This window comes from Mobula birostris, chromosome 14 (genome assembly GCF_030028105.1).
Source record: "Mobula birostris isolate sMobBir1 chromosome 14, sMobBir1.hap1, whole genome shotgun sequence".
NCBI classification, from domain to species: Eukaryota; Metazoa; Chordata; class Chondrichthyes; order Myliobatiformes; family Myliobatidae; genus Mobula; species Mobula birostris.
This window is the reverse complement of record NC_092383.1, coordinates 81,030,500-81,050,721: the sequence shown is the minus strand read 5'-3', so window position 1 is coordinate 81,050,721 and position 20,222 is coordinate 81,030,500. Positions and strand designations below refer to the sequence as shown.

Here is a 20,222-nt window from a genome sequence, read left to right as displayed (position 1 = left end):
CACTTTAAATCTCTGTATATTTCCCCCCTCTTGCCTCTAGGTGTTGTTGATAGAGAAATCCAGTAACCGCGGACCGGGCGACCAGCCTCGCTCGCATCACTTTTGTTAATATAATGGGAATAAAACAAATACGCACATCGATCTACGCGTCAGGCAGTCGGGGTGGGGGGACGACGGCTGAACATTATTTCTCTTGCAAACGTCCCTCTCCCCTGTCTCATCCAGCGGAGAGGGAAACGCATTCGGGGGCACTCCCACAACAGAGAGACGGGTAGAAGGAGGGTGGGAGGTCCGGGTTTCGCCTGCTAATGATGTCTACACCGACGGAACCTGTTCTGTTTCCTTGGTTCGGGAGAAGAGAAGGAGGAAACCGAATTCTGAAAAGTTTAATAAACCTTAACCTTATATTGTGAAAGGTAAATTTATCTTATCTTTGAAGAACAGCTCTGGAGGGAGGGAATCTCAGAGAATGCATAAACATGTCTTAATTAACTTAGATCCCTTGTATTTGTAGAGACAGAAGAATGCTCTTTTAAAACGAGGTTTTAATTCACTGAAAATCTTTGACATATAAAACATGAAACATCACATAATTCATTGAAATCTATCGAATGTTAAAAGGCCTTGATAGAGTGGATGTGGAGAGAATGTTGCCTGTTGTGGGAGAGAATAGAGGGGTGTCTTTTTTGAACGGAGATGAGGATGAATTTCTTTAGCCAGAGAGTGGTGAATCCGTGGAATTGGTTGCCACAGACAGCAGTGGATGCCAAGTCTTTATGCATATTTAAGGCAGACGTTGATAGATTCTTGATTGGTCAGGGCATCAAGGGATAGAGAGAGAAGGCAGGAGATTGAGGCTGAGAGGAAAATCGGATCAGCCATGATGAAAAGGCGGAGTAGTCTTGATGGGCCAAATGGCCTAATTCTGCTCCTATAACTTATGGCCTTAAAATATCATGCAGAGAAAATCATCCCTCCACAAGGCCACATCCATAAACTCATACATGTACATATGCAAAACACATATGTGCATATAGACAAACACATAAACACATACAGTACATTTCCCTACACATGCTCAATGCCACACAGGTATACATGGTTCCATGTTCAGCAGGCCATATATACAGTGTCTATAAAAAACTGTTCACCCCCCCTTAGAGAGAGAGACACACACACACACACACACACACACACACACACACACGACCCTACACACGCACTAGGCCATACATGCATGCAAAAATTCCCCTTTAGAAATCAACCTGGGGAGCAACGGAAGCACAAGAAAATCAGCGGATGCTGGAAGTCCAAGGCAAAACACACAAAATGCTGGAGGAACTCTGCAGGTCAGGCAGCATCTATGGCAAGGAATAAACAGTCACCGTTTGAGGTTGAGACAATTCATCTGAGGAGCAAATAGAATTGATTATTATATTGAATATGCTTCATTACTTAATCCCAAAACAATTTTATGAAATCAGGTGGTGCAATGGATCTGTATTTCTGGGAGAGAAACACAATCCTGTTGAAGCTAATGTGGTGAACATTTCCAATGTATGCTGGCCTGTGCCTAATGAAGTAGCCATTGAGTGTATGTTCATGGTCTTCTGTAGCTGTAGCCCATCCACACCTTCTGTGCACCACTGATATAACATGTAGTTATTGAGTTATTGCCACCTTTCTATCAGCTTGATCCAGTCTGGCCATTCTCATCTGATCTCTCTCATTAACAAGGTGTTTTCACCCACAAAGCCGCCACTCACTGGATGTTTTTCACACCATTCTCTGTAAACTCTAGAGACTGTTGTGTGTGAAAATCCCAGGAGATCAGCAGTTTCTGAGAAACTCAAATCACAACATCTGGCACCACTTGATCATTAAATCACTTAGATCACATTTCTTCCCCATTCTGATGTTTGGTATGGACAACAACTGAAGCTTGTCTGCGTGCTTTTATGCATTGAGTTGCTGCCACTTGATTGGCTGATTAGATAGTTGCATTAACGTATGGGCGTATCTAATAATGTGGCCACTGAGTGTAATTATCTGTTACCAGTGGAAAGAACGGTAGGGCGGGAAATAGAAACTACTGCTCCTGTAGTCAGAAGTGTGGCTGTGAAGTTGGGCTGAGGCACATTCTAAAGAAGCCGAGAACTTTCAATGTGTGCAACAGGATGTTGGAGATATTTTACCAGGCTGTTGTAGCGAGTGCAGTCTTTGCGGCTTTATGTTGGGGGAGCAGCATCGGTGCTGGTGATGCAAAAAGTCTGGACCCATCCTCAGCTACAACGCGGACTATATTGAGTTAGTAGTGGAGGAGAGTTCACTAGACAAACTGTTATCCATGATGGACAATCAGGAACATCCTCTCCATGACCTACTGAATAAGCAGTGGAACACCCTTTCAAACAAGGATCATTACAGAAAATCTTTCATACCTAATGCAATGAGCGTATACAACTGTTCATCTCCGTGCGACAGGAGAACACACTTCAGAGTACAATAGTCCCTGTTTTATTATTTCATACTTTATTATTTCACATTGGTAAGTTATTATTATCTATATTATTATTCTGTACTTTATTACTAGTTAAGTCTGCATACTGCTAAGTGTGTTTTTAAATGTTGCTGCATAACGAAAGGATTTCCCACTGGGGATCAATAAAGTAGTCATTATTATTATTATTAGTGAGTCTGATATAGAAATGCTTGATGCTGTCACCAAGTGCCTGAAGTGGAAAGTGACCTACAGTACTTTTCAGCACAAGCATCCTTTACCCTGATGATTAGAAAGAATCACATCCAAAAGAAACTGACTGACATAAACCTTGTTAATTTTCAATATATGGGCTCTAAAATAACTCTAATTATATTAATGATGCAGCTAGTAGTTTAATTTGTTCCAGATCAATAACATTTTTCTCAGGTACACATGGGTAGTAAATGAAAGAAACATATGGAGAATCAATTTTAATTTCTGCTATTTAAAGGGAAGAGGTTTAGTGTTCATTAAAAGTAATCATAGCTGCGTGATGGAATATTTCCCATCTTCTTGTCTCACTCAGGTTGCTCAAAAGGTCAACTGAACAGCCCTGTCAGATTGGTGTTACGATAGACTATGACTTTATGGATGTCAGCAATCTAAGTAATCATTACCTTACAACAAAATGGAAACAGAATGTGCTAGCAACATTTAGCAGCTCAGGTGGCAAGGTTTTAGATGGATATTTGGAAAAAAGTTAGAAATACTTCATATGCAAGCAGGGAAGTGGGAACTGAAGAACCTGAGTCTGTGTGTTCTTCCTGTCACTGCATGGATTTCCTCTGGGTGCTCTGGTTTCCTCCCACGCTCTAAAGACGCACAGATTAGTGGCTGAATTGGTCATGTGGGTGCATTTGGGCAGCTAGGGCTCATTGGGCCAGAAGGGCCTGTTACTTGCTCACTGCCTGTTATGCCTCTGATATTTAGGGCAGCAATGATGGTCCTCCATCTCAGTCTGAATGGAAAGACTCTTCATTGCTGTTTCCTTAACAATTATTTATTGACTAGTCAGGGTTGTCAGCCTAGAGCTGAACCCCCGTACCTGGAGGACTAGTGGACCACTCTTAGTTTGGCCTCTCACCTTTGACCTGTTTGGCATGGGAGACCTTACCAAGAGACAAAGCACAAGGCCTGACTCCAGCCAGCATAGCTTTCAGAGTCATTGAAACACGTAAGCCTCCAAACCCTACGACAAGGTTGCGGTGCTCTTGGAGCAGAAGGGCCGATTACTGTGCTGTAATTCTAAATAACATTTAAAAAAACAAAAATAAAAAGAAAGGTCTGTCTTAACCATTTAATCTATTTGAGCCTTTCACTAATCTTTTCTTATTGTCTATTTTTACATTAAATTATTTTTGGGACTAAGAACTAACAAAGTGTCTGAATTTTGAGACTGTTGCAGAGTCCTTAAAACAATGATTCGAGAAGGAGATCATTTCCTGCCCAAAGTTACATCTCACTTCCATAATATACAGTAGAAACATTGGCAATCATCATAGCTTTTATAATAAGAAAGAAACATTTTAATTATATGTGCACCAGGCAGCCTCTTAACAATGGGAAGTGAATTCCTTATGGGTGGGTACTGTGATCAACCAGAACTGTAGATAATTATAACAGCTTTTATATCTTCTGTAATTAAATCTCTTCTGCCTTCCATTTTACCACAGACCTACACAGTTGCTCTTTCTTTTTCTTACCTCTTGTATTTCTTCTAACTCTTGCTAAAGCTTGAGATTAACTCTCTAAGTCCTTCCACAGATGCAGCCTGATCTGGGGGTTTCTAATAATTTTCATTTTACTTTGGATTTTCAACATTTGTAGTATTTTGGCTTCTGGATCAATTTACAAAAGCTGAAAGCTTGCCATTTGAGTCTTTACAGCAGATCCTGATTAATTTCACTTCTCACTATTAAGGAATGTGGGCAGTACTCATTGTGTGAGAGGATACCAGAAACAGGTATATTAAGATATCTTTCTGCCTTATATTTGGATTGTGTGCTTTTCCCATAATTTTTTTTAGCATGGTATTGAGATGGAATGTTTGCCTGACAAGGGGAGTCTTCCTATAATTGGTAAAGAAAGTTGTTGCAAGGGCCCTGTATTGCAGAAGAGCTGGAGTTTAGACATAAGGAGGCTTTGTGACATTCGTTCAGGTGTTGGTGAGGCCACACCTGGAGTACTGTGCACAGTTTTGTCTCCCATTACCAAGAAAGGATATAGTAACACTGGAGGCAGTCCAAAAGAGATTCAGCAGACTAATTCCTGGGTTAAGAGGATTGTCTTATCAAGAGACGCTGAACAAGTTGGGTCTGTGTTCTTCGGAGCTTAGAAGAATGAGAGTGGATCTTATTGAAATCTGTAAAGTTCTTAATTGGCATGACAGAGTACCAATAGGAGCAGCTTAAACAAAGGGATTTACAGAAAGGAATAATAAGAAAAGAAGTGATTTAAAACTGAATTACATAGAAATGTCTTTTTGCAGAGGATGGTGAATATCCTTCTTACAGAACTGTGGAGCCCAGATGTCTGGAACTATGTAAGGTGGAGGTAGGTACATATTTGAAAGATTGAGTGATTGAGGGCTATGGTGTCACGTGGGATGTTGGCTTATTTGCTGGTCGAAAGCCGCTTCCACCATGTCGGTCGTTGATTGGCCTGTTTAAAAGTTGTGACTGCTCTTTCCCATTACTTGGCTTGTTTGATCAAATCTTTCACTGTTTGGAACTAAATGACTCACATACTTATTCATAGTGAGTGCCTTCTGTCTCACTCATCAAACCCGTGAACCTGCTTCCACATTACATATGGGCACAGTGAAGGCCTGGGACAGATCAGACCTGATATCATTGAACGGTGTGACAGGCTTGAAGGGAAATATATATATTCATGCAGCAGTGTTAAAGTGAGGCACAACCTTGTCCACCCATTGGATCCATTTTCACACAACCATCGTGTGAAACTCTTAACCTGGCTATCTTTTTGGGAGCAAAATCTACTTCAGAATCAGAATCGGAATCACGTTTAATATATGCCATGAAATTCATTAACTTTGCTGCAGCAGTACAATGCAATACATAATAATCGAAAAAAACTGTGAATACAGTATATAGTTAAATTAAATAAGTAGTGCAAAAATAGAAATTAAAAAAGTAGTGAGGTAGTGTTTATGGGTTCAATGTCCATTCAGAAGTCAGATGGCTGAGGGGAAGAAGCTGTTCCTGAATCACTGAGTGTGTGTCTTCGGGCTTCTGTGCCTCCTTCCTGATGGTAACAATGAGAAGTGGTACATATCCTGGGTGATGGTAAGTTCTGCTCTATTTTGACAAGTGGGACTAAGCCCAGACATGGAGGACCATGGAGCAAGTGCTGGTAAATGGGATTACTGCGGGTGGGAAATTAATGGTCAGCATGGGCTTGGTGGTTTGAAGAATATGACTCTATGACTTTATAAGAAAATTCAGGAGTATTTTGCAGAGTCATATAATTGCAGATTTTAGAGGTTGCTGTGTGCAGACTGTTTCCTATATTGGCACTAGTGTACACAGAACCTAAAAGAGTGTAATGCAGGAGCGCACTGTATCTCTGACGACCATGAAGCCAATCTAAACTAATCCCATCTGCCTGCACTTGGCCTATATCCTTCCATTCCCTGTCTAAGTGCCTCTTAAACAAGCTATTAGATTTCTGAGATGGTGTCAACTATAAATAAATGCAAGTGTACTTTTTATCTTTTTAACCAATTTCCCCCGGGATCAATAAAGTATGACTATGACTATCTTTGTTCTCTTAAACTGCCTTTTCCCAGCTCCTTCATTATTTCAATATAAGTCGGGAGCACATGCTTTTGAGTAACGTTCAAGGTCTTGTATTGACTTCTGTAAATTTTCCTCATATTTTTTCACTGTTTCTTTAAGTGGATTATCATCAGAGATCACTGAGATGGAGTTCCATTGACAACTCTGTGGACTGGATAGCAGTAACAGGATCGGTCCGAGTCAGCATGGATTTATGAAGGGGAAATCGTGCTAGACTAATCTGGAATTTTTTGAGGATGTAACTATGAAAATGGACAAGGGAGAGCCAGTGGATGTAGTGTACCTGGACTTTCAGAAAGCCTTTGATAAAGTCCTGCATAGGAGATTAGTGGGCAAAATTAGGGCACATGGTATTGGAGGCAGAGTACTGACATGGATTGAAAATTGGCTGGCTAACAGGAAACAAAGAGTAGCGATTAATGGGTCCCTTTCGGAATGGCAGGCGGTGATCAGTGGGTTACTGCAGGGTTCAGTGCTGAGACCGCAGCTGTTTACAATATACATCAATGATTTAGATGAAGGGATTAAAAGTAACATTAGCAAATTTGCAGATGACACAAAGCTGGGTGGCAGTGTGAAATGTGAGGAGGATGTTATGAGAATGCAGGATGACTTGGACAGGCTGGGTGAGTGGGCGGATGCATGGCAGATGCAGTTTAATGTGGATAAATGTGAGGTTATCCACTTTGGTGGTAAGAACAGGAAGGCAGATTATTATCTAAATGGAGTCAAGTTTGGAAAAAGGGAAGTGCAATGAGACCTAGGTGTTCTTGTACATCAGTCATTGAAAGCAAGCATGCAGGTACAGCAGGCAGTGAAGAAAGCAAATGGCATGCTGGCCTTCATAACAAGGGGAATTGAGTATAGGAGCAAAGAGGTCCTTCTGCAGCTGTACAGGGCCCTGGTGAGACCACACCTGGAGTATTGTGTGCAGTTTTGGTCTCCAAATTTGAGGAAGGACATTCTTGCTATTGAGGGAGTGCAGCGTAGGTTCACAAGATTAATTCCCGGGATGGCGGGACTGTCATATGTTGAAAGATTGGAGTGACTGGGCTTGTATACACTGGAATTTAGAAGGATGAGCGGGGATCTGATTGAAACATGTAAGATTATTAAGGGATTGGACACGCTGGAGGCAGGAAGCATGTTCCCGCTGATGGGTGAGTCTAGAACCAGAGGCCACAGTTTAAGAATAAAGGGTAGGCCATTTAGAACGGAGTTGAGGAAAAATTTTTTCACCCAGAGAGTGGTGGATATGTGGAATGCTCTGCCCCAGAAGGCTGTGGAGGCCAAGTCTCTGGATGCTTTCAAGAAAGAGATGGATAGAGCTCTTAAAGATAGCGGAATCAAAGGTTATGGGGATAAGGCAGGAACTGGATACTGATTGCGGATGATCAGCCATGATCACAGTGAATGGCGGTGCTGGCTCAAAGGGCCAAATGGCCTACTCCTGCACCTATTGTCTATTGACTGGGGTCCTGTGTACAAATAACATATAAAACACCCCTTGCTGATGACTTTTCATGAATAGACTTTGGATTGATAGAACAAATTAAAGGGCAGCTGGAGCATACTTTGTGCATCCAACTTCATTACTGGAGGATCTGGCTTGAAGTCCTCCAAGAGGGCCACAGCCTTGTTGTAGGGCTGGAGGCTTGCATGCTTCAGTGACCCAGAGAGCTATGCCGGCTGGAATCAGGGCCTTGTGCTTTGATTCTTGGTAGGGTGGACCATGCCAAAAGATCAAGGAGTAGAAGCTGGACTAAGAGAGGTCCACTACTCCTCCAGGTTTGGGGGTTCAGCTCAAGGCTAACAACCCTGACTGGTCAAAAAAAAATTACAGAAACAGCAATGAAGAATCTTTCTATGTCTGTGTGCAGGACAGACAGAGATGGAGGACCTTCATTGCTGCCCTCAGCACCAGTGGCATAATGGGCAGGAAGTAAGTGGCTTGCAGTCCTTGTCATAATTTTGGAGACAACTATCGGGCCTGCTATATTTGTCCAATGTTCAAATTTGGCAATGTACAACTGCAAACTCCATAAGCCCAGTCAATGGTCATTTCTGCATTGCAGTATCTAGTACTCCAGAGACTAGCAGGTAAAACTTTATTTTTGGATTTCAAAAGAAGATGGCAAGTTGCATTATGTCACATGAGAGCTATTATGCTGTTGTATCAAGGCATTTGCATTTTTTGATTCATCCTGTGTTATTATTTTACCGTGTCATTCCTACTGTAGAATTGTATGATCATGTGATTTACAGTGCTGTCTATTTTATTCATTTATAGATATGGGTGCTGCTTTCAAGGCCAACAGATATTGTTGCTCTCCATCGATTTTGAGAAGCTGATGCATTCTAGTCAAGAATATGCTACCATAGTGTTACAACATTCTGATCCATTTATGAAAATGAATGTTTCAGGATGGCATTTGACTTCAAGGTAAACTTGCAGGTGGTGATAGTTCCACTCCCCCGCTAACATTTTTTTCTTCAAGGTGGTAGACTTTGTAGGTTTGCAGAAGGTTGTATAAGGAGCTTATTTCACAGATTGCAGCAAAGATATATAGATGGACTGAATGCTTAAGGTGTGATCACTTGAGTTGAGTACCATGTCCTCCTAAGGGGTTGTCTATTGGCTGTAGAGGCCGATCCGGGCTCCACATATTCTGGTGCAGTGTGGGCAAGAGTAAGTGATGGTTGTGGTTAGTGTCTGGGTCTTTTGACTGTTCAGTTTCTCCTTTCACAGCTGCTGTTTGTTGTGATGTGTCATGATCTTCTACCAGCTCCACCGTTGAGGTCTTGGTTGGATCACATCTTGTCTAGAACCTTCCCCTACCAGGAAATAAGTGCCAGATGGCTGAACTCCAGACGGCATTGCTCTTGAGATTGCAAGTCTTTCCATCACGACAAGATTATGATCCTTGGGGAAGGTTTAAGGCAGTGCTGATCAAGCAGTCTACAACTTTGTGCTTAATATATTGAGCTTCTCAAATTATGTTGGGGTATCAATCATGGGGAATATTTCATCACGTCTATTGTGTATCTTGCAGAGGCTTTAGGATTTTTTTATGTGCACACTGTTTGTTTGTCCATCTTTGTTCATGTATCATTTTTCATAAATTCTAATGTATTTCTTTATTTTCCCCTGTAAAGTGAATCTCAAGTTAGTGTATGGTAACATACTGTATACATACTTTGATTATAAATTTACTTTGAACTCAGAACTTTGAAATCAGGCAGTGTGACATCCATCATAGAATACCCAGTTTCTGATCTACAGTTGTGGTTACAATTTATCCAGGTGATTGGCATAAATTTCTAGTCAAAAGTGAATGCAGGTTGATGGTGCACTTGAAGATGACAATGACCTTGAATGTCAATCGGAGGTGTTATGACCTTATTTTATTGCAAATTGATCACTGCCTGGCAATTACTTGCTGTGAATGTTCTGGACTAATGTCCTTCCAAGTCCTAATGCTGTTTAGATTTTGTTGATTGTAAGCATTGACAGCTAATTTAGGAGGGGTTATGAGGAAAGCTGATTACAGTGCCTCAATTAAAGTTGATTTTCTGATAGAAGACTGATTTATACTTGTGCATTAAATGTATGCCGTACGTACGGCGTAGCAGCGTAACCTACTCTGTACTCTACGCCAACCCTACGCCGTAGCCTAATGCGCACCTCTCCCAAAATGTAACTATGCGTCGTGGCGTCGCAGACCGCAACAACTGTAATTGGTCCACTTGGTAGCGTCGCATTTCCTCCTATGCTGCAATAGCTTCCCATTGGGCGACTGAAGGGCAGGGAAGGAACTCTGGCTGCAATGCTTTCCATAAGGCTTTACAGACATCTGAAATAATGGAGGACCCTGTGCTTGACGCCAGTTTGTAACCAGCAGCTACAGCCTGTTGACTTCCACCCAAAGCTAAAACTCGAATGGTGATTGCCAGTCTCTGAGTATACTGTGTGTACACTGATGCGAAATAAATGGTTGGAGACGATGAACCAAATCGTCAAATCTACCTGCCAACATCCGAAAATATTTGAAATGCATTTCCTTGTCCATGTCTCTCAGTGGCCGGACAGGCACTGAAAATTCACCCTCCTTCAGTTTCAGTTGCCATTGTTTCAACACGAAGAAACTCAATACAGTGGCATAGAAGTCCCACCGCCAACTAGCGTTTTGCAGAGCGACGCAGACACACCAACGCACAAGTATAAATGCTCACAACGGCGTAGCTGACCTGCGTAGGCTACGGCGTAAGCGAGTACGCACAAGTATAAATCAGCCTTTAGAAAGGATGTGCTGAAACTGGAGAGGGTTCAGAGGAGGTTCACAAAAATGATTCTAGGATTGAATCGTTTGTCACATGATGAATGTTTGATGGCTCTGGGCCTATATTCACTAGAATTCAGAAGAATGAGGGGTGGCCTAGTTGAAACCTATTGAATGGTGAAAGGCCTTGATAGAGTGAATGTAGAGAGGATGTTTCCTCTGGTGGGAGAGTCTAAGACCAGAGGATATAGCTTCAGAATAGAGGGGCGTCCTTTTAGAATGGAAATGAGGAGGAATTTCTTTAGCCAGAGAGTGGTGAATCTACAGAATTCATTGCCACAGGCAGCTGTGGAGGCCAAGTCATTATGTATATCTAAGGCAAAGATTGATAGATTCTTGATTGGTCAGGTCATAGAAACATAGAAAATAGGTGCAGGAGTAGGCCATTCGGCCCTTCGAGTCTGCACTGCCATTCAGTATGATCATGGCTGATCGTCCAACTCAGAACCCTGTACCTGCCTTCTCACCATACCCCTTGATCCCTTTAGCCACAAGGGCTATATCTAACTCCCTCTTAAATACATGAAGGGATACGGGGAGAAGGCAGGAGATTGGGGCTGAGAGGAAAATTGGTTCAGCCATGATGAAATGGCAAAGCAGATTCGATGGGCCAAATGGCCTAATTCAGCTCCTATGTCTTATGATCTTATGGTCTTAGGTCATTGATGATGTAGATACTGTCCTGTAACAATATATTGGGGCCTAGGTGATTGATACCTAACAACCTTACCAGCATTCACTGTGGAATTTTTCCCTTGATTTTCATTAGCTTTGATTTTATTAAATCTCCTTGACGTCACATCCAGTTAAATTTTGCTTTAATGCTAAGGACAGACTCTTGTAGCTCAAAAGAACATAAGAAGCAGGAGCAGGAGTAGACCAGTCAGCTCTCAGGCCCACTCAGCCTTTCAATAACACTATGACTGATCTGATGTGGGCTTCATCAGCACTTCACTGCTCACTCCCCATACTCCTTGATTTTCTTGAAGTTCAAATGTCAATCAATCTCTGCCTTGAACATGCATAGTTCCCTAGGTTCCAAGGACTCACATGACTCTGAGAGAAGGAATTTCTCCTCATCTCTGTTTTAAGTAAGTGATCCATCGTTGTGAAACTATGCCCATTACTTGCCCCGACTAAAGAAAACAACCGCTTTGCACCCACAATATACAATAGACAATAGACAATAGGTGCAGGAGTAGGCCATTCGGCCCTTCGAGCCAGCACCGCCATTCACTGTGATCATGGCTGATCATCCACAATCAGTATCCAGTTCCTGCCTTATCCCCATAACCCTTGATTCCGCTATCTTTACGAGCTCTATCCATCTCTTTCTTGAAAGCATCCAGAGACTTGGCCTCCACTGCCTTCTGGGGCAGAGCATTCCGCATATCCACCACTCTCTGGGTGAAAGTTTTTCCTCAACTCCGTTCTAAATGGCCTACCCCTTATTCTTAAACTGTGGCCTCTGGTTCTGGATTCCCCCATCAGCGGAAACATGCTTCCTGCCTCCAGCGTATCCAATCCCTTAATAATCTTGTATGTTTCAATCAGATCCCCACTCATCCTTCTAAATTCCAGTGTATACAAGCCCAGTCGCTCCAATCTTTCAACATATGACAGTCCCACCATCCCAGGAATTAACCTCGTGAACCTACGCTGCTCTCCTGCAATAGTGGTCCCCTATCGGTCCCCTCAATATCTTATATGTCAATAAGGTCTCCTCTCATTCTTCTAAACTTCAATGAGAATAGGTCTAATCTGCTCAATCTATCTTCACATAACATATACTTAGTGAGTCCCCTCTGCACTAGTTTCAATAAAGAAATTTATTTCATAAACATTAAGGCCAAAATCTGCCTGGGTGGAGTTTGTATGCTCATTAATCAGCCATGATGGAATGGTGGAGCTGGCTCAATGGGCTGAATGATCTAATTCTACTCCTATGCCTGATGGTCTCTCCTTCTGACTGAGTGGACTTCCCTCTAGCGCTCGAGGGTCCTCCCACTTCCCAAAAGCATGCAGATTGGGAGATTATTTGACTACTGTAAAGTGCCGCTGGTATCTAGATGAGTGGTAGAATCCGGGAGAGTCGAAGAGAGTGTGTGGAGAATGAAAAAATAGTATTAATGTAGGATTAGTGTCAAATGGGCGTTTGGTAACCAGCATGAACATAGTGGGCCGAAGGGCCTACTTCTGTAATGTATCTTTCAATGACTCTATGAAAATTACACAATGGTCTCACCAGTCCTCTGTAAAGTCGCAAAAAGACTTCCCTACATTTATACTATGCAATAAAGACTAATATTGTATATGTTGTCCTAATTACTTGCTGAATCTTTCTGCCAACTTTTTATGTTTTATAATATTGAGACATCCCTGATATTTATTTACCAGATGTTAATTATGAATATTGGAAGTGGACTTGGTTTGTTATTGTCACAGGTAGTACAATACAGTGAAAAGCTTGTCTTGCATATTATTCATATGGATCATATTACTATGCAGTGCATCGAGGCAGAGCAAAGTAAAACAATAACAGAACACGGAATGAAATGTAACAGCTGCAGAGAAAGTGCAGTGCAGTGCAGGTAAATAATAAGATGCAAGCTCATAATAAGGTAGATTGTGAGGTCAAGAGTCCAACTTGTTGTGCAAAGGAACTGTTTAATAGTGGGTAGAAGCTGTAACCTTTTTATTCTGACACCCTGATTCTTTGAGTTAACTGTCCAGAATCCAACTTTATTGGACCAAGATTATAATGTGATCTGGAGCCAAGTGGTTCTGGCAAAACTTCAAAGAGAGAAGCAGTGAGTAGGTATAAGAACTCACTCAGCAGGTCATTAGTGTAGGGAGGAACAGATTCAACATTTCATTAGAATTGCTCTGATGTAAAACACTTGACACAACTGTTTCGCTCACCGTGGATGCTGTTCACCTGATGAGTAAGATCATAAGACCATAAGACATAGGAGCACATTTAGGCCATTTGACCCATTGAGTTTGTTCTACTCTTTGATCATGGCTCATTAATCTTCCTGTCAACTCCATTCTCCTGCTTTCCCCTGTAACCTTTGCTCCCTGCTAATCAAAAACCAATCAAGTCCGCTTTAAATATTAGATTAGATTAGATTCAACCTTATTGTCATTGTGCCAAGTACAGGTACAAAGCCAATGAAATGCAGTTAGCATCTGACCAGAAATGCAAAGAATAGTGTTATTTACAAAATAACTGCAATAAAAAGTAAGTGCTACAGCACACAAATATAAAAGTACTGAGACAGTACAATATGGGTGCAATACTGCTTAGTGCTGTGATGTGAGGTTCAGCAGGGTCACAGCCTCAGGGAAGAAGCTCTTCCTGAGCCTGCTGGTGCGGGAGTGGAGGCTCCTGTAGCGCCTACCGGATGGGAGAAGAGTAAAAAGTCCATGGTTAGGGTGAGATGCACCCTTGATAATGCTTTTCGCCCTGCCCAGGCAGCGTTTATGGTAGATGTTCTCCATGGTGGGCAATTAGGTGCCAATAATCCGCTGGGCAATTTTCACCACACGCTGGAGTGCTTTGTGGTCCGATACGGGACAATTGCCATACCACACTGAGATGCAGTTGGTGAGTATGCTCTCAATGGTACAGCGGTAAAAGTCTGTCAATATCCTGGGACAGAGGTGAGCTTTCTTGATGCTCCACAGGAAATAAAGGCGCTGTTATACCCAATGACTCGGCCACAAAATAATTCTAGAATTTTTGATATTTATGTCAGATTTATTTTATGCTTTTCAGTGAACAAGCAGCTCACCAGTGAGTAAGCACTGCTTGATAGTACTGTCACCAACCCCTTCCATCACTCATAGTGATTGAGAGTAGGCTGATGAGTGGTAGTTGATTGGAGTGTATTTGTCCAGCTTTTTCTGGATGGATCATCTTTGAGGATTTGTTGCTTTGTCAGGCAGTACCGTTGTGGAAGCTGTACTGGAACAGCTTGGTGAGCAGCTAATTCTGGAGTACAAGTCTTCAGCAGTATGGTCATCAGATTCCTTGCCCTTCATGATATCCAGTGCATCCATATGTTTTTCTTTTAAATATCACCCGAGACAGAGAGAAATCCCTTCTTTCAGAGTGATGTGAGTCCTTGGAATCATCTATCCCAGAGATTTGGCACATTCAAGGCAGAGATAGATAAGACATTTGAACTACAAATGTCTGTCGGTGTAGACTGGGAATACAGATCCATAATTCCTTGAAGGTGGCATCATAGGTAGATAGGGCTGTAAAGAGAGCTTCTGGCATATTGACCTTCATAAATCAAAGTTTTGAGTACAGGAGTTGGGTATGTTATGTTGAAGTTGTATAAGACATTGGTGAGGATTAATTTGGAGTATTATGTGCAGTTCTCACCTATTTACAGGAAATATATCAAAAGGTTTAGAAGAGTGCAGAGGAAATTTACGAGACTTGAGGTCTTGAGTCATAGGGAAAGGTTGAATAGATTCAGATTTTATCCTCTAGAGCATAGCAGAATGAGGGGAGATTTGATTGAGGTATACATAATTGCAAGTGGTATAGATAGGGTAAATGTAAACAGGCTTTTTCCACTGAGGTTGGATGAGACTAAAACTAGTCAAGGGTTAAGTATGAAAGGTAAAATGTTTAAGGGGAACTTCTTCACTCAGAGCGTGGTAAGAGTGTGGAACGAGCTGCCAGCAGAAGTGGTGGATGCAAGTTTCATTTCAAAATTTAAGAGAAATTTGGATAGGTACATGGATGGGAGGGGTATGGGGCACTGTGTGGTTCAGGCACAGGTTGATGAGACTAGGATGAATAATAGTACAGCATGGACTAGATGGGCTGAAGGACCTGTTTCTATGCTAGTGTTCTATGACCCTATTATTCTACAAGGAAGTTAAGGAGTATGGGGAGTGAACAGTAATTAGATCAGTCACTGTGTTACAAAATGGCAGAGTAGACTCGAGAGCTGAATGCCCTCCTTCTACTCCTGCTTGTGTTTTTTAATTTAACACACACAAAATGCTGGAGGAACTCAGCAGGTCAGGCAGCATCTATGCAAAGGAGTAAACAGCCGACATTTCGGGCCAAGACCCTTCATCAGGGTACAATCTTTAATCTAACTGGCTGAAGGCTGACTTTTCTGGTGGTGGGAAGGAGGGGGCCGAATTGAATCGTCACTCAGTATTTCTGTCTGATGATGGCTGTAGGACCCTCAGCCTTTCTCCTGTGCTGCTGCATCGCTGACAACAAGGATGTTCCTCATGAGCTTCCTCATCCTTTTAGCTCTTTAACCTTTTGTTAACATTCATGGAGGAAGGTGGCAGGGTGTCAAATGCTGCTTCTGCACATCACATTGAAGCAGCTTTAGCCCCTTGGCTTAATGGCGTTGAAGCGATGAAGAATAAGCTAGGCAAAGTGGTTATAGATTTTGATGGAGCACAATTCTAGTGCTGCCATTGACGCCCAGGTTTTGAGTTGCTAGGTTTTTTCTGAGTATACCCTTTTAGCACAGTGTTGGGAGCACCACACACCATGTAATCTTATTATATCATGTGATTCATACTGCAGTCCTGTTGGACCATGTGATTCATACTGCAGTCCCATTGTATCCTTGATTTCTACTAGAGTGGGGTTTTACCCTGCATGACTGTAGTGCCATTGTCTGATATGACTCATGCTTCAATTATATAAACTGATATGTAAAGTTGTGGAATGACTCAATGTCCAGTGAGGTTCCATCTCACAGCAAGTGTATTATCAAGCCAATATTCTAGTGAAAATAAACTTATGTATGCAGAATACAGAATACATTCCAGCTGTCTAGTAATTATCAGCCTCGGGTTATAGCTGACAATCAAACCACTTAAGCTTTGCTGTTGGAGTTTATGAATATTACCTGCAGCCTTTATATTGAACTGATGTTTTGTGATGTACTGTCAGTGGTTATCCCCTAGTCATTTGGCAGAATGAACCAGACAAAATATAGCACGAAATATTGTGTGTATAGAAGAAGAAAGTCCTGATCTCCGAGTGGAGTCATCGGGACGCCGTCATGGCGGCGTCTATTTTTAGCAGGCTTTCTTATTTTTATGAGGCCGAGTTGCTAGCACGACGCTCAACCCAGCACGGATGGAAAGCGTGCAAGGGAGCCGGCTGGATTCGAACTCGGGAGCCTTCGCTCCGAAGTCCGGCACTGATGCCACTACGCCACCAGCCGGCAATTGTGTGTATATTGGCCCTTTAATGATTTATTTGATAATAGTTGATATGTGTTAAACAGGATTGAATTTTTACCAATATTTATGTTATTTATTGGAATAAAGGTTCAAAGGTTCATTTTAATATCAGAGAACGTATTCAGTATACAACATGAAATTCTTATTCTTCACAGACATCCATAAAACAAGAAACCCTATAGAATGAATAATAGAAATGTCAAAGCCCCAGAGGCCCCCTCCTCCTCCTTCGCACAAGCAGCAGCAGGAGCATCGATCCTCCCCCTCACCCTCCCCCCACTTCCACCAGCAGAAGCACTGACCCCCAACCCACCCCTCCACCATGCCAGCAACAGCAAAACCCCCTCAAAGAGACCTTGATCCAGAGTCCATCACCCAGCTCCTCGGTATCTTAGACGGGCTCTATAACAAGGATATAAAGATTATGTTAACTAGATTAGCTTACCAAATAAGGAGACGAATCTCCATGTCTGATAGTAGATCGCAGAGCAAAGTTATTGGAAATTCATTGCACAGGCAGCTTGCAGTTCCTTGCATGTAATTTACACCCCTTGGCACTACTTGCCCTTTGTCCAGTTGACCTCATTTAGCCTTCTTTATCTTCTCCTCCAGAACCTGGATCACTCCTTGTATTGTTGCATCTGAACTCTTGGAAGTATCCACTGTGGTAACACTGAATATTGAGTTTGAAATTCAGGCTCCATGACCAAGTGACCTCTGTCCATAATCGCCTGTCAATATTATTGTTGACCAGGAAATAGTGCACCGCACCGTTCGTTTTCCCATCTGTACATAATCACGAAGTAAAACATTGCGTAGCGGTTAGCTACAGCGTGATGCTATTACAGTTTGAGATGTTGGAGTTTGGAATTAAATTCTGGTGTCTTCTGTGAGGAAGTTGTATGTCCTTCCTGTGAACCACATGGGTTGTGTCCTGAGGCTCCAGTTTCCACCCACAGTCCAAAGGTATACCGGTTAGTAGGTTAATTGGCCATTGTAAATTGTTCTGTTATTAGGCTAGGGTTAAAATCAATGGGTTGCTGGGTGGCGTGCCGTGGTGGACTGGAAGGGCCTGTTCCATGCTGTATCTCAAAATAAAATAAATAGTTTTCCTACGCAACACACACAAAATGCGGGAGGAACTCAGCAGGTCGGGCCGCATCTATGGAAATGAATGAACAGTGGACGTTTCAGGCTGAGACCCTTCATCAGGACTGAAGTGGAAGGGAGAAGACGCCAGAATAAAAAGATGGGAGGGGGGAAGGAGGACAAACTAGAAGGTGATAGGTGAAGCCAAGTGGGTGGGAAAGATAATGGGCTGGAGAAGAAAGAACCTGATAGGAGATGAGAGTGGACCGTAGGGGCAAAAGAAGGAGGAGGAGACCCAGGGAAGTAATAGGTAGGTGAGAAGAGGGGAGGGAAGGGAAAAATAACCTTCCCATGTTATCTTAACATGTAACTCAAATTGCAGTGTTATTGGACCTCACGTCAAGCTTCCTTCTAAGTAACACAATATCCTGACTTGGACACAGATGGGTGTGCATGGTTGCTGAGTCAAAATCCTGGCATTCCTGGCCTTATGAAACTGCGTACATGTTTTCAGCACAAGGGCTACAGTGGAATGCTTACCACATTCATAATGAAAACAATTTTTTTTCCCTCTGTGATCCCTCAAGACTAAGTAAATAAACAAATCAGACACCAGAGGTTTGTATTACCACAAATAATCCTTCTGCAAGCCCTAGCTTTTTGCCAAGAATTCACCATTAGAATAAATGGTCCTCAGTTAATTGGTAAAGATTGCCCTATCTCCTGTCCAGTTTGTTTGGTTGGTCAAGTCAACCAACACTTCCAAATCTTACAGGAACAACTTCATTACCCACTTATGGGACTAACTTGATTCTACGTTTTGGCTCCAGGCTCTGACACTCTCTTCCAAGGCTACTCACTCTGCAAGTGGCAGTCTCTAGTTCTACGATATTGCTTCTTTTGGCTCTTGCCTCATAGTGACTGATATTCAGATCCATTCCTATGCTGCCTTTTACTTCAATTCTTCTAACATCTCCCTTGCCTGCAGCTTCAGTTGCAATGTAAATAATCTCAAACTCCTTCAAAACCATAGCATCTGCTGCTCATCAGTGACCATGAGGTAAGTTCTGCTCCTCCCCCCCTTAACATGACTTCACCCTATATCTGAAGCCACATGAAGCTCTACATGCTAGTATTGCCCAATATTTTCAGTCTGAGCTGCAGTTTTAATCTTCTTCCTTTGTTCCCATCCTTAGAGGCTGTGACAAGAGTCCTTGACAAGGATGGTTTGGACCCAAATGCTGGATATCTGAGGGTAGGATTGAGACACGGTATCAAATTGGATCAAGAACTGAGCACAAAACAAATGCCAGACAATATCACTAGTCAGGCTTACAACTGAGCACCACACCTCAGTTCAGGTGCTCTTTAAATACTCAATCCTTGGCACCCAAAGCATGATTGCCAATTAACAGGATGGCCCTGAATCTTTAAAGGGACCATGACAGCTATCCATATTCCGGAGAGTTAGAGCGTCTAAAACCCGGAAGCTGACATAGTTGGGTGCGTGTTGTAACAGGACCCCCTCTCCTCTGGCCGACTCCTGATGGCCTTGGGGGCTCGGAGGGGCGATGATTGTAATCATGGATGAGAGCCAGATCCAAGATGTCCCATTCGGGATCCCAGCACTGTTCCTTGTGTCCTAATCCTTCCCAGTCAACGAGGAACTGCCGAACATCCCAGTAATCATTCAAATGGAACTTTGATGCACTTCTTATGAAGTTAGAACAGGGGTTCCAAACCTATTTTATGCCACAGACCAATACCAAGGAGTCTGTGGACCCCAGGCTGGGAACCCCTGCTCGAGAGACTATAAAGTCAGTGAAATCGATGACACTAAATTGATAGTATCAATTACACAGCACTTGATATTTAATTCATGTAACATCTGTGCATATAAGAGATGGCTAAGATGGTGCTGTTCATTATCTGGCACTACTTGACATAGATTTATATCCTCAGATGTGATCTCAGCAAAGTCTATTAATTTGCAGCTAGACATGTTTACTCGTGGTGTCCAACCCCATTGTAATAAATGCCAACATACCACTAGCCTAACTTTTTGCTTATTGCAGATTAGATCATACAGAACATAAAATCTACAGCACATTACAGGCCCTTCAGCCCACAATGTTGTGCCGACTATGTAACCTACTCTGGAAGCTGCTTAGAATTTGCCTACTGCGT

General features: G+C 42.4%; 1 protein-coding gene and 1 long non-coding RNA gene across 11 annotated transcripts in view; one reads left to right on the top strand and one right to left on the bottom strand.

Annotated features, from left to right (window-relative positions):
- The window catches only part of LOC140210015 (uncharacterized), a 117,115-nt gene extending 116,778 nt beyond the window's left edge, over nucleotides 1-337 (bottom strand). For 3 of the 10 annotated variants that reach the window (XM_072278745.1, XM_072278746.1, XM_072278748.1), the window contains exon 1: nucleotides 137-279. The gene's annotated coding sequence lies outside the window, so the exon portion shown is untranslated. The other 7 variants (XM_072278751.1, XM_072278752.1, XR_011889127.1 and 4 more) reach the window with 6 other exon arrangements.
- Nucleotides 94-13,375, top strand: LOC140210017 (uncharacterized). The gene is made up of 4 exons (XR_011889129.1): nucleotides 94-416; nucleotides 5,031-5,095; nucleotides 8,654-8,806; nucleotides 9,113-13,375. It is a non-coding gene; the product is annotated as an uncharacterized lncRNA (long non-coding RNA).
- Nucleotides 13,376-20,222: the final 6,847 nt, after the last annotated feature.